The following is a 10,476-nucleotide window of genomic DNA, read 5'->3' on the forward strand; positions in this document are numbered from 1 at the left end:
TGTGTGTGTGTGTTTGAGACAGGGTCTCCCTGAAGCCCCAGCTGGCCTGAACTAACTGTGTAGACCAGGCTGACCTTGAACTCATGGAGATCCACCTGCCTCTGCTGCCCAGATGCTGGGACTAAAGGCATGCACCACCACACCTGGCCCACCATTCTTGTTTTACAGAGGAAGAAACTGAGGTTCTCACAAAGATGAGAGTTTAAACCTCTACCTTGTCCAATCAGTTCAGCAGCAAAAGAAAAGAATCCCCTACCGCCTCCTGTTTGCCTGGGCACAACTTCGGGCCAGAAGGAAATAAGGCAGTGACTTCCATCTCCACCCAGCTCCCACAAACAAAGACCCCAGCCAGAGAGGGAGCCCTACTTAATATTGAGACTACTAAGAGGAAAAAAAAAAAGTTTTCGTGAAATTCCAATTGAACTAATCGTCCTATATTTTATCTGACATCCTTGCCTCAGAGCCACAGACAACCCCTCTCCCTCAAGGACTCCATTCCTAGTTGCTTCCAAGGCCTCGTTTTAATCATCTGAAAAATGCTGAGAAGCAAAGTAGAACCAGGTATGATGTCACATGCCTGTAATATGAGCACTGAGGCTAAGGCATGCAAATCAAGTGTTCAAGGCAGGACTGGTAAGATGGCTCAGCAGGTAAAGGCACTTGCTGCCAATCATGACAACCTGAGTCTGATCCCTGGAACCCACATGGAAAGAGAAAACCACCACAAAGAGGTTGTCCTCTGGCCTCCACAAGAGCGCCCTGGCACATGATGTCTCTTCACAATAAATAAAAAGTAATTTAAACGTTTCTAAAGAGTTCAAGGCAAGCCTGGGCCATATAGTAAGACCCTATCTCAGAATAACTTTTCCACTTTATCTAATTAAAGATTCAAGCCAGATATGGTGGGACATACCTGTAATCCTAGCCATCCTAGGTTACATAGAGAGTTCCAGAACAACCTGGGCTACATAGCAAAACCCATTCTCCAAACAAACAAGAAAAAAAAAAAGAAGAAGAAGAAGAAGAAGATTAGGTAAGTCAAAGGAGTCAAAGTTCCTTTATGCAAAATCTGATGATCTAGGTGATACCAGGCTCGAATTCTCCTGACAAAAACTATCACTGGTAGGGATAAGGAATGTTTCTTTTACTCTAATAAGAATTTAGAGAAGTAGATGACTCTGTGGTTCAGTCCAGCTTTGGAGGCAAACAGACTTGGGTCCTAATATTTGTATTCCCATTTACCAGCTGTGGGACTTTGATCAAGTTACTTCATTCCTCTTGCACCTCAATTTTTCTGATTGAGAAACAAACAGGAACATCCCTTTTCAAGCACAGTTATGAGTTAAGTATAAAGGGCTTAACCTGGTGTGCAGCAAGTGCTAGATAAATGATCACCATTCCTACTCTGATTGTTCTTGGTCACTGGCTTTCCCCTTTGGAGTTCTTTGGTACAAGTTACCTTAGTCTTGGCTGGTTTCTTTGCCTCTTTGCTGACTACTGAAGGTGTATAGGCTTTCCACATTTAAAAGAGGCACTCCATATCAGAATAGTCATAGAGCATACTTTCAGAAGCCCTAGAAAGAATAATAGCCAGTTTCTTTGGGGAGGAAAGAAGAGTTTAAGACAGGATCTCACATAACTGAGGCTGGCCTTGAACTCAATATGTAACCAAGGATGACTTGAACTCCTGATCCTCTTGCTCCACCTCTGGAGTTCTGGGGTGATAAGTATTACACTCAGCGATGTTGAAGCTACAGGTCAAACCATTCTTGACCTGTCTCTCCATCCTGTATCCCAGCAAAGAACTGAAAACTGAATGGGTCAGAGAGTAGAAGAAAGAGGATCATTTCTAGGCTTCCTCACCATGGAAAGCCCTTATCTAATCAAGATTAAAGGGTACTAAGGGCCAAGGAGCCCCTTGGATGTGAAATCAGACATGTTCACACTTTCCCCAAACCAACTCATTAACACTGCCTTCCTATTGTCTATATTTGGAATCCTTGCCCAGAGCACACTTCCTTCCTTCTCTGGGATTCGCTGTTAGAACAGTGATGTCACAATCAAAGCAGAGACAAAAGAGAATGGTCAGAGATAGTATACCATGGACTCCTCACAGTGTACTTGCCCAGCACAAAGAAGGAACTGTAGCATGAAGAAGGTCAAAGGCCTTCCAGGTCCTCCCCCCAACCCCAGCCTCACTCCCATAACTGATTCTTCAGTGAGGCTCCCAGTAATCATCTCACCTCTGGAGCCTTGCCCTTCCCAGAGACCATGCTTCAGGTACAAGTTGGTAGTAGTGGGGAGAGATACAGGAAAGGTTAGGAACAATCATTCCTAGAATCTTTATCCTCGGGGTCCTCCGAGAGGAAATGTAGTAGAGTTGACATCAAACAGTCTAAACTAGCCTTGCCTTCAAGATCCAAGAAGCCTCTGGATTTTTGACAATGCATTTATAACTGTAAACATTACTACAGGACCCAGGGAATCTCTTGCCTAACCCATTGGGAAATATTCTGGGGACTGCTTGGGAAGACCCTGGGAAGACTCAGGTCAGACAAAGCTTTTCTCATCATCAGTTCTTTCATTTCAAAAGAATGGCATTGTGGGGCTGGACAGATGGCTCAGTGGTTAAGAGTATTGCCTGCTCTTGCAGAAGACCCAGGCTTAGTTTCCAACACTCACATGGTGGCTAACAACCCTCTGTAACTCCAGTTCCAGAGACTCAGATGCCCTCTTCTGTCCTGTGCAGGCATTGCATGCACATGGTGCACTTATATACATGTAGGCAAAACATTCATACACATAAAATAAATAATAAAAAAGAAGATCATTGTTTAGTGAGAGAAACCTGCTCTTACCTCATCTCTGCACTATCCCCCTAACCCTTGTTCAGACACACACACACACACACACACACACACACACACACACACCAGTTCCTGCCTCTGTACAAGTCTGGCTTCTATGGATCTGGATCCCTGAAATATTGCCAGAATTAGCCTGGAATATCCACTTGAGCCTTGAAGCTAAAACTATCACCAGGATGCATTGCTGAGTGCAGAGGGTATTGTGGGCTCTTACCGCAGGGACAGCTCTTCTTCATTCCCTGATAGGAGGGGTGTATCTCTATGAAAAGTCACATGATGTTCCTGAGGGGAACCCCTTCTGCCAAGCTCCTGCTTTACTAGGTCCAGACTTGGCACAAGATAGATTTTTGTGAAGTCATAAAGCTGGCTCCCTCTATTCAGGGGCAGGGACCAGGACAACCAAGAACTAATGGGCATGACTTATTGATAGGGAAGACCAGAAAACTGCCTTTGGACTAAAGAGAGGAGTGTGGAACCTCACTAGACCAGCCTCAATTTGGAGTGGGTGAGGGGTTTTATCCGAGACCTGGGGTTGAACACAGTTTTTTGGGTCTTAGTAACTACTGGAGTTTGGGGTTATGGGCCCTAGCTGTTGAGTCTGTCCCTTGAGACTTCTTTAGTGTAACCTTTCCCCAAATGAGTACATCCAAGGGTCCTGATCGCTGATGTTCTGGGTACTCCATGGAAAAGGGAAGTTAAAACCCTTGACCCAGAACTACCTCATCCCTTTAATGAACTCCATCCATCTCTAGCATTGATTTGAATATTCTGTCTGCTTCCTGGGCAAGCACATGCTATCATATTCTGCTACTCTGAAAAGCAACCCTCTTGGGAGTGATGGCACATGTCCAAACCCAAGCACTTGGAAGATCAGGAATTCAAATCTAACCTCATCCTAATCGCAGGCCGGCCTGGACTTTAAAAAAAAAAAAAAGCCGGGCATAGCAGTACACACCTTTAATCCCAGAACTCAGGAGACAAAAGCAGGCAAATCTCTGTAAGATCAAGGCCAGACTGGTCTATATAGTGAATTACAGGTCAGCTAGGACTACAGGGAGACCTTTTTTTTTTTTTTTTTTAATCTTTTTGAGACAGGGTTTCCCTGTAGCCCCAGCTGTCCTGGAACTCACTATGTAGACCAGGCTGGCTTTGAATTCACAGAGATCCGCCTGCCTCTGCCTCCCGAGTGCTAGGATTAAAGCCGTGGGCCACCACGCCTGGCTTTTTTTTTTTTTTTAATGTGTATGTATGTATTCCCTGCACGCAGGTAAGTGCACCCGTGTCGTGCAATGCCCGCGGAGGTCAGAAGAGGCTGTCAGATCTCTGGGACTTGAGTTAAGGACAGGTTTAGCTGCCATGTGGGTGCTGGGATTCGAACCTGGGTCATCTGCAAGAACAACCAGTGTTCTTAACCGCTGAGCCATCTCTCCAGCCCCGGAGACCTTATCTTTAAAAAAATAATAAGGGGCTGGAGAGATGGCTCAGTGGTTAAGAATACTGGTTGTTTAAAAAAAAAATGCTGGTTGTTCTCGCAGAAGACCCAGGTTCAAATCCCAGCACCCACATGGAAGCTAACAACTGTTGTAACTCCAGTCCCAGGATATCCAACAGCCTCTTCTGTCCTCCACCGGCATTGCATGACACGGGTGCACTTACCTACATGCAGGCAATACACACAAACACATAAAATAAAAATAATAAGGGGCTAGAGAGATGGCTAAGTGGTTAAGAGCAATGACTGCTCTTGCAGAGGACCTGGGTTTGATTCCCAGCACCCACATGGCTACTACAAACTGTCCTTAACTCCAGTTCCAGGGGAATTCAAAGCTCTCTTCTGACCTCCGCAGCATTGCATGACACAGGTGCACTCACATACATGCAGGCAACACACTCATACACATAAAATAAAAATAATAAATAAAAATTAAAACAAATTAAAATAAAATACTTTAAAAATAATAAAATAAAATAATTTAATTTTAAAAACCCAACCTTTAAAAGAAATAAAGGAAAAAGGAAGAATTTAAAACAACCTTGGTAGCTTTGTAGTATTCCTACCTTCCTGATGGACTGCTCAAAGGAAAAAGAATGTCAACAGAAAACACAAGAGTTCCCAGTGCCTACTGTTTTCAGAAGCCATGACTCCCATTTCTTGAAGTACCAACCAGGGGAGAAAATAAGAAGAAGGAGAACACTCCATTCTAGAAAGTGTGGAAAATCAGCCACTGCTGTGGAAGATCACAGTTTGTATATAGGGCATGAGAAGGACTACTTGATAGAAATCTTGCTTTAAAAACAAATCAATAGGGGGCTGGAGAGATGGCTCAGCAGTAAAGAGCCCTTGCTGCTTTTGCAGAGGAACAGAGTTCTGTTCCCAGCACCCATATCCAGTGTCTCACAACTGCCTGTAACTCCAGTTCCAGAGAGATCCAAGCCTCTCTTCTGGCCTCTGTGGGTGCTGCACTTACATATATATACCCCACAGACAGACACATCTATACACAAAAATAAAAATAAATCTTTCTTTAAAAGATGTACGTACATAGGACTGGAGAGATGGCTCAGTGATTAAGACCACTGGCTGCTCTTGGATTTGCGTTCTGTTCCCAGCACCCACATGGTGGCTAACAACTGTCTATAACTCCAGTTCTAGGAGATGTGAAGCCCTCTCTGACCTCCTTGGGCATTGCACTCATCTGGTACATTTACAATACATGCAGACAAAACACACACATAAAAATAAATTTTAAAAAATTAAGATAGACATAAAAACAAATGAATAAAATTGTGTTTCAAGTTAGGATTTGTGAGCCACTGCTCCATACCTAGCCCTATACCCTTTGTATCTTGTGCTAGGAAGGATGCAGTACAAGGTAGAGGCTACTTACCCTGCCTTCAAGGGCCCACAATCCCTGACTGAGAGGTCATATCCAGCTGCCTCCTTAAGACAGGGCACTACTGGGGTTTGGGTATAGTTCAGTGGTCAATTACTTGACCATAATATATAAGGCCATAGGTTTCATCCCCAGGATCACCCCCCCCAAAAAAAAGGAAGAGGAGGAGGCTGTGCCCTGTGCCCTTCCCAAATGGTGGGGCAGCCTGGAATTCAGGAACTTTGTATGCCAGTCCAGCTCCCTATATTTCCTGGAAGTTAAATCTTGAAGATTTTCAGCAGCTGCCTTTCAGAATCTACAGGCTTAAAGCTAAGGGTCATAATGTCTCTACCATGTGTCTCCTCCCAGACCAATGAGTCTTCTTGGCCATTTTATCACCTCTTTCAAGCATGTCTTCATGGAGGGCTTCCACTATCTGCTCTATGGAATCAGAAGGTGTGCTATTGGATGAGTCTGGCCTGAAGGAGTAGAAGAACAGCATGATCGTGGGCAAGTTTCCTCATCCATTTGCCATGACTATGGTTTTACTTCATCTACGATTTAAAAATTGTACTGATACTATTTTAGCACAGAATTTCTTTTTCCCCAATGAAATTTTGTATGTTGTTTCAATTAGTAGTTAAAAAGACATATGCTTGGAGTTGAAAGTCACAATTGGGCAGTCCTACCATTTCTGAAAAATCCCTAGGATTCCAAGGAACTCAGTCTGAAAACTATGTACTGTGTCATTTCCAGAACCTTCCAGGTTTGGCCTCCTATGTATCTGTGACAACAAAACACAGGCTTTATGAAGGACAGAAACAAGGAAAAAAATGCCACAACATTCTGTGCTTCCTTGCATACCTCTTGACTACTACTTCTATTGTCTAGCTTCAGATCAGCTCATTTCCAACCATCAGCACATCCCCAGCCCACCTTCACTGGAGATCTCTGCTCCCAGCTTATCTCTGACAGGTTCTGAAATCAGCAACTTGGATTTCATGGCCCAAAGCTCAAAGTAGTTTATTTTATTGCCATGCTGAAGTTAAAGCCCAGAACTTTGCACATGCTAGGCAAGCATGCTAACACTGGGCTACATCTGCAGCCTCACATGGGATTCTAAGCACAAGTTGACCCTCTGTCCAACAGGCAGGGGAAAATAGACATTCTCCAGATAGCATTCATCTTCGCCTAACTCCACTCTGAGATCCCTGTAGAAGATGAAGACCACTCTGCCCTTTGGACTACAAAAGCAGGAGAAGGAAGATCAGTCATTCCCTAGGGCTAGGCATGGGCTAGAACAGGACTATCACAAAGGCCTATCAGTAAGCCAGCAAGCTATGGCAGGAGTCTAGGCCCTAAACCACCAAACCGGGATTCTTCTTTTGATCCATTACATCCAAATCAGGAAGGATAGGCACAGGCATCAGTGCACTCCCCAGGTGACTAAGAGCCAAAGCAGAAAATCACTGGTGTAAGAAGTGAGATTGGAATTAACCATGATGCCCACATGCATGATCATCTTCACCTTGAACCAGGACCCCCAAAGCATGAGACATTAGGAACCAAGTACACTAGGCCCTTTAGCTCATAAGCATGACCTCATAAGCACCCTATAACCTGAATTATAAAGGAAAGCAAGAAGAAGGCTCAGGAATCCAGCCCTAGGAAAACTCAATATAGAATGACTGTTGTGACATGAAGCTATACAGGTAGAAGGAGATATGGGCTCTGGTTGGATATGTGGCCCAGGAAAAGTGTTCTCTCTTTGGACCTTGATGTCTTTATATGAAAAACAAGGGGGGGGGGAGCTAGAGAGACGGTTCAGCGGTTAAGAGCACTGACTGCCCTTGCAGAGGACCCAGGATCGATTCCCAGCACCCACATGGCGGCTACAAACTGTCCTTAACTCCAGTTCCAGGGGAATCTGAAGCTTTCTTCTGACCTTCACGGCATTGCATGACACAGGTGCACTCACATACATGCAGGCAATACACTCATACACATAAAATAAAAATAATGAATAAAATATCAAAAAAAGAAAAACAAGGGAAGATACCTGCATACCTATGTTTATTGTGATACTGTGCACAAAGAGCCAAGTTATGGAATCATCCTGAGTGCCCATCAGCAGATGAAAGGGTAAAGAAAATGTATAGCTACACACCAGAATACTTTTAAATACTTATAGTAACAAATAATTCATTAATATTTGTAAACAATAAGATAGTAAAATAATATTTATATTTATGTGTATCTGTGTGTATCCTACATGTGTGGAGGGGTGCTGAAGAGCTCAGAAGGGGTGTTAGATCCTCTGGAGCAGGAGTTACAGAGGATTGTAAACCACCCAACATGGGTGCTGAAGCCTCTGGAGGAGCACCAAGTGCTCTTAACTACTGAGCCATCTCCAGCTCCACAGTAAAATGTTTTTGAGTGAGGTCTCATATAGTCCAGGCTGGCCTCAAACTTGATATATAGCTGAGGACTTTGAACTTCTAATCCTTCTGCCTCTACCTCACTAGTGCTGGGATTATAGGTGTGCCTCCATGTTCAGTTTAGGCAATGCTAACAGAGATCAAACCCAGAGCTTTATGTATGTTAGGCAAGTGTTCTACCAACTGAGCTACCTCCTGTCTCCGTATGTAGAACAGAGATTTTTTGTCTTTTTTGATCTTTTTGAGACAGGGTTATGGGTGTGCGGGGATCTCGGGGCGCCAGCTGCTAGGCGTGGCACCGGTCTCCCACATGTCGCTGGAGTGCAGCGGGTCCCGCAGGCCGCGTCTGCTGTTCGGGCCCCTGGCTCTCCACCGCTGGGGTGCGCGGGTTTCCGGCACCATGTTGCCGTGGATCTCTGCTACCGGAGCTGGTGGCTCTAGGACCGCTGTCAGCTGCCCGGTCGGGTTTCGTTTCAATTTCCACCATGCACTCTCTCTCTAAGTTCGAGACCTGTTGGCCACCAGGTCACGAGGGGAGGTGCGAGAAACAGCAAAAGCAGGGTCTTCGTGAGTCGATGACGGAAGGATAGCCCCCCCCAGACTGGATCACAGGATTTAGTGTTACAGCTTCAGACAAGTGACTCAGCTCAGATCTCAGTGATTCAGCTCCAGCTCCAGCTTTATTGGGGTAAAACTAGGACTATTTATAGTGTGGAGACAGTAGAAGAAGCCTTAGCTGATAGGTACTCCTGGAATGCCCCATTTACATAGGGCGGTGGGCTTCTATCAGGCTATCAGACAACGCCTGATTAAAACCTGGTAGCTCCTGTGCCGGAGGGCATGTATCTTGTGACGGGCATTTCAAAAGTAAGTCAGGGAGGAGATCCCAACATCTCCCTCTCTTTGATTTAAACATGAAGAAGTGCCATGCCAGCTCTAAGGGTCAACTCATTTCATCTCAGGAGAATCCAAAGTTTGATAACTGACCATGACCTGTTTCCTGTAGTGATTTTTAGCAAATGTCAGTAACTGTCAGCAAAGAAATCTTAAAAAACAGTGAGCAAGCACAATACACAGTAACATCAGAGGGTAATAAGGGATAGGAGCCATGCAAAACAAGGGATTGCTAAGCCAACCTAATTGTCTGGTGGGTTGAAATCTTGAAAATGGGTTACAACGTTTTTTGAGAATGTTAACATTGGTTTCAACAACATTTGATTCATTCACAAAGAAACAGCATTTTTTTCAAATATTATACACCCTCCCCATATTTATTAAGTCTAATGTTCTTTTGTTGTGAAGCACAGCCTTGGCGAGAGTTCATTTGCTGTCGGAGAGATTCCAGGCTTCAGTCGCAGATGTCATTGTTTAGTCCAGCTTGTCTCAGCCAGAGCAGAATCAGGTGTAGCTTGGACAGGGATTTCCCGCCAAGTGCTGGGCTTGTAGCTGCTGTCGCCATAGCAACGCCTCCAGCATTCAGGGAGAGTGTAAGTTCAATCTCTACCAGCAGGGGGAAGAAGATCTTTCTCTGCTGGCAGCTCCTAGGTAGAGAAGGGTGGTAACTGGTACTGCTGTCAGTAGAAATCTATTGCTGGATGCACAAAAGAAGGCAGTTAGACATTGGGGTAGGTGGTGAAGGGAAGAAAGTTAGACTTGTTCCAGGACATAGTCGATCTTATTTGGTCCTCTGTCTTTCCTGTAGAATAATATTATGAGTTAGCACAGACTTGGCTGCAGGTGCAAGCTGTTGAGAGACGTGAAAGTTAGCTGTAGGGTACCTAGAAAATGCACCTGAGTAAAATTTTGTTATTACTCCAACATGCCAGCAATTGTCCCATGGATCCGATTTTTTCCTTGAAAAATAAAATCTTTGGGTGTCGTCTCTGCCTCTTTCTTTTCCTTGTCTCTGACAGGGTCATGTGAGCCATCTTTTTTGTGGGCAGGGAGGTGTCGGACATTTCTAGCTGGAACCCAGATAGGCTTTGGTTGATCCTGTGGGAAAACACAAGCAAATCCTCTCCCTGTGGTCAACAATGGATCTGGTCCATCAACAGGCCCTGTGGTTAGCAATGGATCTTGTCCTTTTCAGAGTCCATCAAAGGGGTCTCTCCATCTAACCATGATGGGTGGTATTGGGTGTGTCTGGGCCCAGTGTCGGGTGATGGGGGGAGCATCAGTCCCTCAATATACATTAAGTACATTAAGGGTAAACAAAGCTAATGTTAACTGAATATTGGGAGAATATGTTGTTTGAGCCTGTCTTTTTAATTGGTCTTTTAAGGTTTTATGTGACCTTTC

Source organism: Nannospalax galili, unplaced genomic scaffold, assembly GCF_000622305.1.
Source record: "Nannospalax galili isolate Female #2095 unplaced genomic scaffold, S.galili_v1.0 scaffold851, whole genome shotgun sequence".
In the NCBI taxonomy this organism is placed as follows: domain Eukaryota; kingdom Metazoa; phylum Chordata; class Mammalia; order Rodentia; family Spalacidae; genus Nannospalax; species Nannospalax galili.